Source organism: Scyliorhinus torazame, chromosome 1 (genome assembly GCF_047496885.1).
Source record: "Scyliorhinus torazame isolate Kashiwa2021f chromosome 1, sScyTor2.1, whole genome shotgun sequence".
Taxonomy (NCBI): domain Eukaryota; kingdom Metazoa; phylum Chordata; class Chondrichthyes; order Carcharhiniformes; family Scyliorhinidae; genus Scyliorhinus; species Scyliorhinus torazame.
In genome coordinates this window covers 410,972,521-410,984,462 of record NC_092707.1, presented here as the reverse complement: position 1 = coordinate 410,984,462, position 11,942 = coordinate 410,972,521, and positions in this window count along the sequence as shown.

The window sequence follows — 11,942 nt, the reverse complement described above, 5'->3', positions numbered from 1 at the left end:
TTTAACACAGAGATGAGGAGGAATTTCTCCTCCCAGAGGGGAGTGAATCTGTGGAATTCTTTCCCGCAGAGAGCTGCAGGGGCTGGGTCGTAAGGTATGTTTCAGACTGAGATAGACAGACTTTTAATCAGCAAGGGAATCGAGGGTTATGGGTTTAAGGCGGGAAAGGGGAGTTGAGGATTATCACATCAGATCAGTCATGATGTCATTGAATGGAGCAGACTCGATGGGCTGAATGGCCTACTTCTGCTCCGATGTTTTATAATTTTATGATCTCTCTGATCAGTTGAAAATTGAACGGCACTTGGTGAGAAATAGAACATCGGGACTGAGTTTCGGGTGAGTTCAGGTTGATGAAGGGTGGAAGATGTGAGGCTGGCCTGGACAGCTTTAGGGGTGTTCTATTTGAAAGTGAGCAATGCCGAGGGTTTCAGATGGATGGGGGTTGTTGGGGGATTCGGGGGAGGCAGCCAAAGTATGTCCTCAGTTTACAACATCACATTTTCCTTTGCACCACAATTGGGACAGTATGTAAATAAAAAGAGGATCTCTGTCAAGCCTATTTGTCCTTGTATTTCTCTTCAGGAGGCAGTGGTGTAGTGGTATTGTCACTGGACTAGTAAACCAGACACCCAGAGTAATACTGTGGAGACACAGGTTCAAATCCCACCAGGGCAGATGGAGAAATTTGAATTCAAGGAAATAAATCTGGAATTAAAAATTGAAAGATGTCCATGAAACCATTGTCGATTATCATAAAAACCCATCTGGTTCACTAATGTCCTTGAGGGAAGGAAATCTGCCGTTCTTACCTGGTCTGGTCTACATGTGACTCCAGACCCACAGTACCGTGGTTGATTCTTTACTGCCCCCTCAAGGGCAATGAATCAATAAATGCTGGCCCGGCCTGCCCCGCCCACATCCCGTGGAATAAAAAACCTGTTGCCAGACAGACTGCAATGATTGTATATTTCTTTAATGACTTCCTTAAATGTTTCAACGTAGACTTCAGTGGAGAAGTGACAAGGCCAGCAGCATTGTGCACCCTGCTATTGGACAGTCAAATGTGCAGAGGCCACAACTCCACAAACAAAAGCGCGCATTGAGACATGTTCAGTCCGAGGAGGTCACAAGGATGATTGATGCAGGTAGGGCAGTGGATGTTGTCTATATGGACTTCAGTAAGGCCTTTGACAAGGTCCCTCATGGCAGACTGGGACAAAAGGTGAAGTCACACGGGATCAGGGGTGAGCTGGTAAGATGGGTACAGAACTGGTTAGGTCATAGAAGGCAGAGAGTAGCAATGGAAGGGTGCTTTTCTGATTGGAGGGCTGTGACGAGTGGTGTTCCGCAGGGATCAGTGCTGGGAACTTTGCTGTTCGTAGCATATATAAATAATTTGGAGGAAAATGTAACTGGTCTGATCAGTAACTTTGCAGACGACACAAAGTTTGGTGGAATTGCGGATAGCGATGAGGACTTTCAGAGGATACAGCAGGATTTAAATCGTTTGGAGACTTGGGCGGAGAGATGACAGATGGAGTTTAATCCGGGCAAATGTGAGGTCATGCATTTTGGAAGGTCGAATGCAGGTAGGGAATATACAGTGAATGGTAGAACCCTCAAGAGTACTGAAAGTCAGAGAGATCTAGGTGTACAAGTCCACAGGTCACTGAAAGGGGCAACACAGGTGGAGAAGGTAGTCAAGAAGGCATACAGCATGCTTGCCTTCATTGGCTGGGGAATTGAGTATAAAAATTGGCAAGTCATGTTGCAGCTGTATAGAACCTTAGTTCGGCCACAGTTGGAGAATAGTGTTCAATTCTGGTCGCCACACTACCAGAAGGATGTGGCTGCTTTAGAGAGGGTGCAGAAGAGATTTACCAGGATGTTGCCTGGTATGGAGGGCATTAGCTATGAGGAGCGGTTGAATAAACTTGGTTTGTTCTCACTGGAATGACAGAGGTTGAGGGGCGACTTGATAGAGGTCTACAAAATTATGAGGGGCACAGACAGAGTGGATAGTCAGGGACTTTTCCCCAGGGTAGGGGGATCAATTACTAGGGGGAATAGGTTTAAGGTGCGAGGGGCAAGGTTTAGAAGAGATGTACGAGGCAAGTGTTTTACACAGAGGGTAGTGGGTGCCTGGAACACGCTGCCGGAGGAGGTGGTGGAAGCAGGGACGATAGTGATGTTTAAGGGGCATCTTGACAAATACATGAATAGGATGGGAATAGAGGGATACGGACCCAGGAAGTGTGGAAGATTTTAGATCAGACGGGCAGCATGGTCGGCACAGGCCTGGAGGGCCGAAGGGCCTGTTCCTGTGCTGTACTTTTCTTTGTTCTTTGTTCAAAAATAAACTCCTGTGGTATTGTTTAAAGTTCAACTTTCCCTTTTACAGCTTCCTCAATGACATTTACATCAAGAAGGGGTTTGTGTCCTTTACATACACGGCCAGCACTGAAAACTGAGTCAGCAACAAACTCGGATGTATTTCTTATCAAAGTTGCTATTCTGGAAGGAAGGTACCTGAATAAAGAGCCAAAAAAAGAACAGTTACATTTCTGTAGCACCTTTCACATCAGCTGGACTTGTCCCAGTACATCACAGCCGCTGTCTGCCGAGTAAAGTAGGAAATTCAGCAGCTCATTTTCACAATGGCAGGTTTTTAATTGTCATAGAATTGCTACATTGCACAAGGAGACCATTCGGCCCATCAAATCTGCACCTAGCCTGTGACTGATCACCCTACCTAGGCCCACTCCCCGCCCTATCAGCGTAACCCCACCAAACCTGCACATCTTGGACTGTGGGAGGAAACCGGAGCACCCGGAAGAAACTCACACAGACACGGGGAGAACGTGCAGACTCCGCACAGACAGTGACCCAATGAGTTGAGCGAAGAGTGAGGGAGTCAGGGAACAGTGACGAAGATGAGTGAAGAATGAGGGCGATGAGGGAGATGGGAAGAGTGAGGGAGACAGGGAAGAGTGAGGGAGACTCAGATAGAGTGACATTGGGTTAAGAGTGAGGAGTGCTGAGGGAGATTGATGGTGACTCGGGGTAGAGTGAGGGTGATGGGGTAGAGTGAGGAGGGCTGAGGGAGACTCAGGGTGGAGTGAGGTTGATGGGGTCTGTAGCCACGTAAAATGGCTGCGTTCCGATTAATCTGGCCAAAACCCAGTTTGAAATGGCTAACCCGAAAGACTGCTGGGAAAAGCAGCTAAGAAGACACAGGCAGGCAGCTGCAGACAGGTTTGCATATTCAGCTCTGGGAAGGTAGCCCAGATCGATACTCAGGGCTATCAACAGCCCATCAACCCATGTATCCGCAGTTTCATTCGGGACTGTTTACACCTAATCTACTCAGACATCCACAGTTAAATCGGCTATCCCCGGGAACAATTGCAACATATTAGCAATTGAATACCGGGCCAGACCTGTCGGCGCCTGCAGTGGCCGAAACAAAGACAGGTGAGCGACCACCCCCCGATCGAGGAATCGCCTCACCATTGGACACATCGACCCCAGAGATTGGGGACAGATCCAATCCCTTGGGAATCAGGGTCAAGGGCCGCCCCGGGAGGCGGGAAGCCCCCTATAAAAGTGAGGGGCCAAGTTCAGATCTCTCTCTCTCTCCTCTTCGCCTGCTCAAGACCTTCGCAAGAACAGCAACCGGCAACTGTAAATTTGAATCCAGCGATCGCTATCCGGTAGAGACACCTAGCCACCGACCTGTAGCAGCCTTTTGAATCCCGCGGGCCAGATCTGATTGGACAAGCCATTCGTTTCCCTGACCTGGTGGGCTCTTCCTCAAGTTAAGTATTGGCCAGTAGTGATAGGTTTATTACATAGAAAGTAGTATCAGGGTATTAATATTGCTTGTTGTATCTAATAAATGACCGTTGTTTTAATCCTTACTAAGCGGTGTGCTGTATTAAGAATCATAACCTGAACTTGAACCACATGGCGGTGTCATAAAGGTACCTGGCGACTCATGAGCAAATAGACTAAATCTAAAAAGAGCAACAGGTCGAGTGAGGAGGGATGAGGGAGATTAAGGGAGACTTGGGGTAGAATGAGGTTGATGGGGTCGAGTGAGGAGGGATGAGGGAGATTGAGGGAGATTCGGGATAGAGTGAGGGTGATGGGTTGGAGTGAGGTGGGATGTGGGAGATTGAGGGAGATTCGGGGTCGAGTGAGAAGGGGTGAGGGAGATTGAGGGAGACTCTGGGTAGAGTGAGGGTGATGGGATAGAGTGATGGAGACGGGGAGAAGAGCTTCTTTACACTTCGATTGGAGCGTACAAGTCTGCCAACGTAAGTGAGAGAGATCAACACTCGCTCCGCGCTGTCCATCTCTATCTGACAGTTCTAACTCTCATGGCTCATGTGCTTTCCATGTCTATTTAGTGTTGGGATATTTTTTATGCCAGTACATTATAATAACTCACTTAATTAACAGCTTTGAAATCACTGCTGTGTTGATCCCGTTTTGGGTGAATTGGTTCCACAGCCTGCAGTTTACACAGTGCCTGTGGACCTGGACTTGAGTGGGAGTCACTGGATTCAATAAAAGAGACATTGAAGGGTGATTGGTGCCAATCTGTTTGCCCTCTTGTTCCTGATTTGTGAATTGTATATCAGAGGGCAGTCCCTCTTTCTCTTGTTATTCCTTCCTCTTTCTGTGACTGGTATTCGAGTTACGTGAACCGTAGTGAGAGTCAGTTACATCTGAAACTTCAGCAGTATCAGATTATACTCGGTGTGAAAGATCAGGAATTTCACCTTTGAAAAACCAGCTTGTTTGAAATGTTTGACTGGATTCTCTCAGCGCTGACTCTGGCCCTCGGTCTCACAATCAGTAAGTAAACACACAGGGGTGACTTTGTTTGGTGTGGTTATGTTTTGGAATTCGATTTGCTGGTTATTGGTGGGCGACGTGTATTTTGGGTCAGATATTTCTGTTTTGGAAGGTGATAGTTTGGGATTCCTCGCGGTTCGATGGGAAAGTCGGAGATAAGACTGAGTCCCCAGCCCAGTTATCGGTGTGTGTCAGACTGCTAGACTTGGAGGCCAATCAGCTGCTCGTCGAGCTCGAGAAGCCACCCAAACGTTTGCCTGCAGCCTCCCAGAGAATAATCATTTCCACACCAGGGCTGACATCACCTGTCAGTTCAAGCTGATATTAAACTAAAAGGCAGATACAATAAAAAATGTGAAAAGGAAAGAGATACAGAGAGAGTGAGAGAGAATAGTGAGGAAAGGAATGCAGGAAAAGACTGTGAAGAATGATCGATGAGAAGGAAATGGCAGGTTTGTTCACTGAGAATGTTGCAGTCCTTCAGGAAAACAAATTGGATTTGATACGGGTAAAGGCAGTGACAGTGGAGTAAGTGTTGGGATTTAAGATCGATAAATCTCAAGGACCTGATGGTTTCCATGTCAAGTTATCAAAAGAACAGCTGAGAAAATTGTAAACGTGTTCCTCAGAAGTTTCCAAAGCTCGGGAGATCCAGGGGTAGTATTTGCACTGGAGAGTAACACATGTCACTCGGGGTGGCACAGTGGCACAGTGGTTAGCACTGCTGCCTCATAGTACCAGGGATTGATTCCGACCTCGGGTGACTGTGTGGAGTTTGCACGTTCTCCCCGTGTCTGCGTGGGTTTCCTCCGGGTGCTCCAGTTTCCTCCCACAGTCCAAAGTGCAGGTTAGGTGGATTGGCCATGATCACTGCACGGGCTTGCGGGGGAGTGGGCCAAAGGAAACAATTGGAAGTTGTTCAAACTCTCCTCATTTCCTCTGTTCAGGAGGTTCTTCTTTCACAATCCGTATTCCCCGATCTGCTCCAAAGCTCAGCTTCTCAGCGATTGCCGGGAAATGTAACTGTGAAGCAATTCTTTAGCAAGAGGAAGTTGTGAAACTGAAGCAAGGAGGACATTGTGAATTCCGGCATAACCACAATATACAACCTGGCCAGCACTCAATTTCCTCTCCCGAGCTCAGGTAGCAGTTGGTCGGGTCGATACCAGAGGGTGTTGGGTGTGGGGCTGGGGGTGCCAGAGAGCAGAGTTGACCATTTCACACTACGATTGGATTGGATTGGATTGGATTTGTTTATTGTCACGTGTACCGAGGTACAGTGAAAAGCATTTTTCTGCGAGCAGCTCAACAGATCATTAAGCACATGAGAAGAAAAGGGAATAAAAGAAAATACATAATACAACACAACATATACAATGTAACTACATAAGCACTGGCATCGGATGAAGCATACAGGGCGTAGTGTTAATGAGGTCAGTCCATAAGAGGGTCATTTAGGAGTCTGGTGACAGTGGGGAAGAAGCTGTTTTTGAGTCTGTTCGTGCGTGTTCTCAGACTTCTGTATCTCCTGCCCGATGGAAGAAGTTGGAAGAGTGAGTAAGCCGGGTGGGAGGGGTCTTTGATTATGCTGCCCGCTTTCCCCAGGCAGCGGGAGGTGTAGATGGAGTCAATGGATGGGAGGCAGGTTTGTGTGATGGACTGGGCTGTGTTCACGACTCTCTGAAGTTTCTTGCGGCCCTGGACCGAGCAGTTGCCATACCAGGCTGTGATGCAGCCCGATAGGATGCTTTCTATGGTGCATCTGTAAAAGTTGGTAAGAGTCAATGTGGACATGCCGAATTTCCTTAGTTTCCTGAGGATGTATAGGCGCTGTTGTGCTTTCTTGGTGGTAGCGTCGACGTGGGTGGACCATATGTGTTATAACGATATCGATAACGGACCATAACGACATGTGTTAGTTACTCACCCTGCCCTACCCACCTCTCCCAGGGGTTAACAGCTAGTTAATGGACATGCTGGGAACTGCCCAAACCACTGGAACCCACTGCCTGAGAGGGTGGCAGAGACAGAAATCCAAACCACATTTACTTGGATACACTTTTGAGACGCTGCAACTTGAAGGCTCCAACTGAGGGCGCGATTGGTGTCGTCTCAATGCGCCAAATGGCTTCCTTCTGCGCGGTTTAAGAAGGGAGGGAGGCAGAAGACGGGAAATTATAGGCCGGTTAGCCTGACTTCGGTCATTGGTAAGATTTTAGAGTCTGTTATTAAAGAAGAGGTAATAAGAAAGTTAGACAAAGGAGAACCAGTGGATGTGATTTATTTAGATTTCCAGAAGGCCTTTGATAAGGTGCTGCAGAGGAGATTGTGAAATAAGTTAAGAGCCCATGGTGTTAAGGGCAAGATCCTGGCATGGATAGAGGATTGGCTGACTGACAGAAGGCAGAGAGTGGGAATAAAGGGGTCTTTTTCAGGATGGCAGCCGGTGACTAGTGGTGTGCCTCAGGGGTCTGTGCTGGGACCACAACTTTTCACAATATACATTAATGATCTGGAAGAAGTAACTGAAGGCACTGTTGCTAAGTTTGCAGATGATACAAAGATCTGTAGAGGGACAGGTACTATTGAGGAAGCAGGTGGGCTGCAGAAGGATTTGGACAAGCTGGGAGAGTGGGCAATGAAGTAGCAAATGAAATACAATGGAAAAGTGTGAGGTTATGTACTTTGGAAGGAGGAATTTAGGCACAGACTGTTTTCTAAATGGGCAAATGGTTAGGAAATCAGAAGCACAAAGGGACTTGGGAGTCTTTGTTCACGATTCTCTAAAGGTTAATGTGCAGGTTCAGTCGGCAGTTCAGAAGGCAAATGCAATATTAGCATGCATGTCAAGAGGGCTTCTGAAGAGGAATTGGGGGGTTAACTTCATCCTGAGGGACTGTTGGTCAGTACAGTGCAATGTGAAAGAGTCGGTAAGTTCTGATGCAGGGTTGTCAGTTTGAAACGTTTTGCCAGTGTATGAATTCGGAGCAGCAGGAGGTTCCTGGGCCCCTCGACCCTGTTCCAGCATTCAACACGGTCATGGTGATCTGGTTGTCACTGTCTCGCTGTCTACAGAGTCCCCTGGGCCACTCGAGCCTGTTCCGCCATTCAACACGGGCATGGTGATCTGATTGTCACTGTCTCGCTGTCTACAGAGGCTGCTGGGTCTCCTGGGCATTCATTCCCAGCATTTTCTGAAATCCTGATTGTCAAAATCTGCAGTAATTTTCTTGGGGTTTATTGGGGAGAAGTTGCTGAACACAGCGGTCTGGTGACCTGAAGTGCATATGTTTTAATGCAAGAAGTATTACGGGTAAGGCAGATGAACTTAGAGCTTGGATTAGTACTTGGAACTATGATGTTGTTGCCATTACAGAGACCTGGTTGAGGGAAGGGCAGGATTGGCAGCTAAACGTTCCAGGATTTAGATGTTTCAGGCGGGATAGAAGGGGATGTAAAAGGTGTGGCGGAGTTGCGCTACTGGTTAGGGAGAATATCACAGCTGTACTGCGGGAGGACACCTCAGAGGGCAGTGAGGCTATATGGGTAGAGATCAGGAATACGAAGGGTGCAGTCACAATGCTGGGGGTTTACTACAGGCCTCCCAACAGCCAGTGGGAGATAGAGGAGCAGATAGGCAGACAGATTTTGGAAAAGAGTAAAAACAACAGTGTTGTGGTGATGGGAGACTTCAACTTCCCCAATATTGACTGGGATTCACTTAGTGCCAGGGGCTTAGACGGGGCGGTGTTTGTAAGGAGCATCCAGGAGGGCTTCTTAAAACAATATGTGGACAGTCCAACTAGAGAAGGGGCGGTACTGGACCTGGTATTGGGGAATGAGCTCGGCCAGGTGGTAGATGTTTCAGTAGGGGAGCATTTCGGGAACAGTGACCACAATTCAATAAGTTTTAAAGTGCTGGTGGACAAGGATAAGAGTGGTCCTAGGATGAATGCGCTAAATTGGGGGAAGGCTAATTATAACAATATTAGGCGGGAACTGAAGAACATAGATTGGGGGCAGATGTTTGAGGGCAAATCAACATCTGACATGTGGGAGACTTTCACGTATCAGTTGAAAGGAATTCAGGACCGGCATGTTCCTGTGAGGAAGAAGGATAAATATGGCAATTTTCGGGAACCTTGGATAACGAGAGATATTGTAGGCCTCGTCAAAAAGAAAAAGGAGGCATTTGTCAGGGCTAAAAGGCTGGGAACAGACGAAGCCTGCGTGGAATATAAGGAAAGTAGGAAGGAACTTAAGCAAGGAGTCAGGAGGGCTAGAAGGGGTCACGAAAAGTCATTGGCAAATAGGGTTAAGGAAAATCCCAAGGCTTTTTACACGTACATAAAATGCAAGAGGGTAGCCAGGGAAAGGGTTGGCCCACTGAAGGATAGGCAAGGGAATCTATGTGTGGAGCCAGAGGAAATGGGCGAGGTACTAAATGAATACTTTGCATCAGTATTCACCAAAGAGAAGAAATTGGTAGATGCTGAGTCTGGAGAAGGGTGTGTAGATAGCCTGGGTCACATTGAGATCCAAAAAGACGAGGTGTTGGGTGTCTTAAAAAATATTAAGGTAGATAAGTCCCCAGGGCCTGATGGGATCTACCCCAGAATACTGAAGGAGGCTGGAGAGGAAATTGTGAGGCCTTGACAGAAATCTTTCGATCCTCACTGTCTTCAGGGGATGTCCCGGAGGACTGGAGAATAGCCAATGTTGTTCCTCTGTTTAAGAAGGGTAGCAAGGATAATCCAGGGAACTACTGGCCGGTGAGTCTTACTTCAGTGGTAGGGGAATTACTGGAGAGAATTCTTCGAGACAGGATCTACTCCCATTTGGAAGCAAATGGACGTATTAGTGAGAGGCAGCATGGTTTTGTGAAGGGGAGGTCGTGTCTCACTAACTTGATAGAGTTTTTCGAGGAGGTCACTAAGATGATTGATGCAGGTATGGCAGTGGATGTTGTCTATATGGACTTCAGTAAGGCCTTTGACAAGGTCCCTCATGGTAGACTAGTACAAAAGGTGAAGTCACAAGGGGTCAGGGGTGAGCTGGCAAGATGGATACAGAACTGGCTAGGTCCTAGAAGGCAGAGAGTAGCAATGGAAGGATGCTTTTCTAATTGGAGGGCTGTGACCAGTGGTGTTCCAGAGCGATCAGTTCTGGGAACTTTGTTGTTTGTAGTAGATATAAATAATTTGGAGGAAAATGTAATTGGTCTGATGAGTAAGTTTGCAGACGACACAAAGGTTGGTGGAATTGTGGATAGCGATGAGGACTGTCAGAGGATACAGCAGGATTTAGATTATTTGGAGACTTGGGCGGAGAGATGGCAGATGGAGTTTAATCCGCACAAATGTGAGGTAATGCATTTTGGAAGGTCTAATGCAGGTAGGGAAAATACAGTGAATGGTAGAACCCTCAAGAGTATTGAAAGTCAAAGAGATCTAGGTGTACAGGTCCACAGGTCACTGAAAGGGGCAACACAGGTGGAGAAGGTAGTCAAGAAGGCATACGGCATGCTTGCCTTCATTGGCCCGGGCATTGAGTATAAGAATTGGCAAGTCATGTTGCAGCTGTATAGAACCTTAGTTAGGCCACACTTGGAGTATAGTGTTCAATTCTGGTCGCCACACTACCAGAAGGATGTGGAGGCTTTAGAGAGGGTGCAGAAGAGATTCACCAGAATGTTGCCTGGTATGGAGGGCATTAGCTATGAAGAGCGGTTGAATAAACTCGGTTTGTTCTCACTGGAACGAAGGAGGTTGAGGGCGACCTGATAGAGGTCTACAAAATTATGAGGGGCATAGACAGAGTGGATAGTCAGAGGCTTTTCCCCAGGGTAGAGGGATCAATTACTAGGGGGCATAGGTTTAAGGTGAGAGGGGCAAAGTTTAGAGTAGATGTACGAGGCAAGTTTTTTACGCAGAGGGTAGTGGGTGCCTGGAACTCGCTACCGGAGGAGGTGGTGGAAGCAGGGAAGATAGTGACATTTAAGGGGAATCTTGACAAATACATGAATAGGATGGGAATAGAGGGATACGGACCCAGGAAGTGTGGAAGATTGTAGTTTAGTCGGGTAGCATGGTCGGCACGGGCTTGGAGGGCCGAAGGGCCTGTTCCTGTGCTGTACATTTCTTTGTTCTTTGTTGTTCAACAAGTTAGTGCGGATAATACACAATATCCACACATCAATACACAGGAGACTTTATAACATGCTCTCAGCTTCGATTTTGTATTTTCTTATTTGTTCTGATCTTCAGTTATTTTCTGTTCACAGGTCATGTGACAGGGGCGGTTCTTATCCAATCTCCTCACGTTGTGAAAGTGCCTGAGGGTGAAACAGTGACGTTTCTGTGTGACTTACAGAGCGAGCATGTAGGGCACACTGTGGATAAATACAATGGACATTGGTACCGCTCACAAAGTAAGGAATGGATATTGTGTCATGATTTAAATGGCAAAGTTTCCCGGGCGAGAGATCTGTCTGATCGGTTTCAGCCTTCCAGAGATGTTCCCGGTAACAGCTACATTCTGACAGTGAGAGATGTGAAGCACGGTGACTCCGCTGTCTATATCTGTGGGATTTGGGGGAAAATCTTTGGGAATGGAACCCGGCTGAATGTAACCAGTGAGTAATGTCTATCTTATATTGCTTTTATTCCATATTTGACCATATATTAGAGGAATATGATGGAACATTGCCAGCCTCGGAGGCTGTGACCCAGAGGGAGGAACGATCTGGGAAGAAGCCTGAAGTCTGTGAAGTAAAAATGTACAATTTAAACACACACACAGACGTAAAGCGACAGCGTGAGTGTAAAGGTGCGACATCAAAGTTTCACCCCTAAAATCTCTCAGAGCTCCAGGGGGTGTTGTCTGGGATTTTCCCGTTCAGATTCCCAGTGGGGATTCGGGGTGGATTTTGACAGAACTGAAAGTGTGAATTTCTGTCCTCTCTCTCTCTCTGCCTTTCCCAGCTGATTGTAATTAAACTTTACCGTGCGGGCAGTGTGGGCACTCTGCTGGGCTATGGGCAGGGAAGCTGCTGATGTGGCACCGATAGGTGGGCT